Source organism: Gymnogyps californianus, chromosome 3 (genome assembly GCF_018139145.2).
Source record: "Gymnogyps californianus isolate 813 chromosome 3, ASM1813914v2, whole genome shotgun sequence".
NCBI lineage: Eukaryota > Metazoa > Chordata > Aves > Accipitriformes > Cathartidae > Gymnogyps > Gymnogyps californianus.
In genome coordinates, this window is record NC_059473.1 from 19,043,154 (window position 1) to 19,047,637 (window position 4,484).

Here is a 4,484-nt window from a genome sequence, read left to right on the forward strand (position 1 = left end):
GGCAATGTCCACAGTAACTCCAGGATAATTTTTTCCACTGAGGATTCTGCAGGGATCTCGCCCTGCACAGTTCTGCTGGAAACTTCTTGTTTCTTGGGATGAGTTGTGTCTTCTCCAAAAGAATTCCTGATCATTAAAATAAGTATAAAAAGTCAATTTAATCATGGCTTTTAAAATTTTCTCTTTAGCTAGCGGGGGATGTGTGTGTGGGGGTGGCACTCCCAGGAGAAGTGGGGGACCCATCCGATTCTAATCTAGCACCTATCACTGCATTTTCAAGGCTTTACATTTGCTGTAGATCTGAGTGAAATGAAAATGAGTGACCCCATTGACTTTTACTGGGGCTTTGAAGCCATAGACATGGCTATTCTCAGTCTCCCTCTGGACTATTTAGGCTCTCCAGGATATTTTCATAACGTGCTGCAACATGAATGACAGTCTTTATTCAATCACATTCTGGCATGTAGACATTTCCCCTCCCAAAAAAACAAAAATAGCAAGATAAACCAAAGGCTAACAGGAAAATGGAATACATTAGGTGTTACAAAGCCATTACTCACAACCCTCCAATGGTTATTTTGCCCTTTTTGCCTCATTTTGGAGAACGGTACAATCTCCCCCAAGAGATCACATTCCATCTTGCTGATTACCACAGATTCACACATGAAATCGCATGCTATTTTTTTTTTCTTGTAACATTCAAGACAGATATTTCTCATCCCCCCACTGAAAACAGCAAAGAGTGATTTCATAGCCCTTCTTTAACATTAGCAGCTATGCTAAACATTAACAGCCATCACCTTTTGCTGCAAGTGGTGGGCTCCTGGGAGAAATCATGATTAAAATCTCAGCAGGCAAATCACACCCATCAGTGGTAACAAGGTGATCATAATCATAGCCTTCTCATTACAGTGTGGATTGAAAAAATGAATTGGGATACAAAGTTCAATAAATGGTTCACATGCCATAATGATACAGTATTTGGAAGGCTTCCCTGCAGAGGAGGCTCTCTGAGACTCAAAATCACTGCCCCAGGCAGCCTAGGAAACTGGTCTCAGTTAGGAACCAGTTGATTGTTACTCCCATTGAAGTTGAAGGTCACCGGCATTCCCTGTGAGAAACCATACAGCAATAGATTGCGCCGTCCTCCCACACAGAGCCCTCATTTGTTATAAAACCACTCTATAACTGATCCACAAGGCTTGATCCTCAAGGGCAACCAAGAGAAAATCCTCAAAATATAACCCTGGAAACAAAAATTCAATTTTCTATTGTACAGTAGACATTTCAGACCTGAAAAAGGATTTAAGTGCCTAACAACTTGCCTACTTTTTCTCCAGATGAAAAATACTGTCTCTCCCTCCAAACCTTGCCTTTTTACAGCCACTGACCTTCACGGCTACAACAACATGAGCAACAGACAGAGAGATAGATTTAAGAGAAAAACAAGAGGAAGAAAACAGCCTGGAGACTGGCTGCACTTTATATAGACAGACAAAACATGTATGAAGAAGAATTTCTTGTTTTGCTGCTCCTGAGGAAAAGAAGTGGTGAGCAATTGACGTACTTTGAGCTACACTGAAAAGCAAATACTTGAGACTTGATTTTTGGGTGTGCAGAGCATCCACAATGCTTGATAAAATCATTGTAACCCTTCACCAGTTCTCACCTCAGTCTGGCATTTATTTGAAAAAGAACTAAACTTTATAGATAGGCCTTGAAATCCAGAGATAGCATGAAAAAAACAATGCTTTCAAAAATGGAGGTTTAAATCACCTGAATATGTAGCCTTATTTTCAAGAAACTCAGCCAGCAGCCCCAACTGTAACAGTGCGTATTGAGAGTCAATGATGCGGCTACTTTATATGTTTTGAAAACCTCCCAGCTGAACCTGCCTGTAGGTGTGTTGTTTTAAACTCTTTTCCAAACTACCTGGAAATCTTTGAACAAAAGATGCAATGAAGCATTGCATGCGTCATGAACAGTCACTGCTTAGACAGCTACAAGGTGTTCCACCTCGTGTTTTAACCTTCTGCCTGCTGTCTGGCCGCAGTCAGGTGTACAAGCAGGAGCCAGATACAGTTGTAGATACTACAGTTGTAGATGCTACAGTTGCAGATACTAGCCAAGGTACACCTGGAAATCACTTGTACTCCACTCAGCAATGTTACTGAACCAGACTGAATCGGAGTGTCCCACTGTGTCCTCTGGCATGGGTGGAGCAGAGTGTGTGCATGGCTCTTCCAGCAATTAAAATTTCTAAGGGAAAGCAGCCAAGTGTAGCAGACAGAGGTTAAAAGCTTTAGATGGAAGCCGTGAACCAGTAGGTTGGATGGATTTGATTCTCCATTCTTTGCACGTTCCCCTAGTTAGTATGTTTGCCATCTGATATAAGTCCTTCCACTACATTAGCATCCTGTGATCTCCCCTGATCTTTCTCAACATCTTAGATGCCTCGTCCCTAAGTCTTAAAATGAGAATCTGAAAAATCCACAGAAAATCACTCACTTTTAGTAAAAGCAATTGGACCATGAAAGAATTCTCCGAGAGCCTTACTCTCTCTACAAGAGGATTTATCTCAGGCAACACTGGGGCAGTGGGCAATTTGAGGGCTAAACCTGGAGCTGACAGAGCTCAGCCCAGCTCCTCTGATTCAACGGAGACAATCTGTATCTGGGCTGAGGAGCCACTCCTGATTGTGTGGAACAGAGCAAATGTTTGCATGCAAAATAATAAATTTTAGGGCGAGCAGAACAAACGATGCGGGGCCATCTTTTACAACCCTTCTCGCAATACAGCAGAACATTAGCTACAGAAATTAGCAGCCATGAGTCAAAATGGAAATGTGACTGTATTAGGCTTTGTTAATCTTTATTAGTCTCTAAACACACAGTATGAAAACAGCACTTGCAGGTACAACCTCAAGTCTTTGATTAAACATAGTGGTGTATTTCAGAAATAAACACTGAAGAGCTCTCACTCTTCCTGTGAGCTTTTTAGCAAATAGAAATATCCTGAAAAGAAGCATTGAACTTTGTTTTCTCACAAAATGAATGAACGTACAGACAGGTGGAGGACCTTGCCCTGAATTTCCTGTGCTTAGATTATTGGCCCAAAAGTTAATGAACACCTTCTGGTGCTGAGATTTTTAAGGCCGAGCAGTGAACCTGCCCCAGAGCCTCCCACTGATGTTAACAAAAAGTCTGTAGCAAAAATGCCTGGATGGCTTTCAGAACTTCAAACAATACCTCTCTGAGCAAAGATTCACTTTTAAAGACTCTGGTTGAGAATTTAAAATACATATTCCTTGCTGTGTAAATTGTCCAAGCTACACCGAAATCAGTGGAAATATGAAAATCTCATTTACTCAAGACCTATCCTTTAGCACTTAAGGTTACAACATCCTATTCATAATCATCCTAATCATTAGAGATTCTGACTGCCCACAACTCCCGTTAAAGTCAGATGAAACTTTTGATCTCTGCAGAATATTTTGTGATCAAGTATCAGCTAAACCGCCCCTAACAGCAGAACTGAGAGAACAAGGGTGCACAAAATCTGGGTTAGCTAAAACACCAGCCTGTGTTCCCAACCATTTGGCAGGCAGAAGCTTTGGAGCTGTGACATGCAGGGCAGCTGACGTGGCTCATCTCGTTGCTTTACATCACACCCATTCTTCTCATGTTTGCTGATACGAACTTTTTGCCTTTCCCTTCAACACTTCCAGAGAAAAGTACAGCAGCAGCTGCTGCATTCAGCATGGCCAGCAGCATCGTGTAACTAATACACCCATTTGATCCTAGAGCACAGCTTCATCTCAGCACCGTGCCGTGGTGACAGAGTTATACTCCTTTCAAACCCCTGGAAAATCCTAACTCTGCTAGCCACAGATGACTTCTGAATGCCAGCACCAAATCCCTCTACATAGCACTTGGCATTTGATGTCCTACCTTCTCCAGGTGTGTCCTCACAGCGAAGGATAATTGTTCCACTGGCAGTGATGCCTGCTGCATATAAATGGTACATATGTTATCTCTACCTATGTGTGTATTTATGTGCACGCATGTGTGCATGTATATATATGTCTTGCCTACGTAACCTCAAGAGCTAGTCCTAACCTATCAAGCACTGTGGTAGAAGCAGGAGGCGGGGAAAAAAAGCATATTGAGTAATGCCAGAAAATTTCTGAAGAGCCCAATGCAAAATATTCCACAGAAGACATGAAAGAACAGGTCAGCCCATCATGCAGACTACCGTTTGACTCACCCATCACTTCAGTGGATGGCAGCTTCCTTGTTTAGATAGCCAGCTGATTATTCAAAGCACAAAACTCTGCATCTCTCCATATATCACTGACAAGGTAAAACAGGAAGACGCATTCAACTGTGTCTTAATACATTTTAACAGGATTGCTGCTTTCAAGTAAGAGAAAGCTGAGAAAGGAAATACCCTCAAAACCCCCACATTTTCTCAGAACAGGTGGG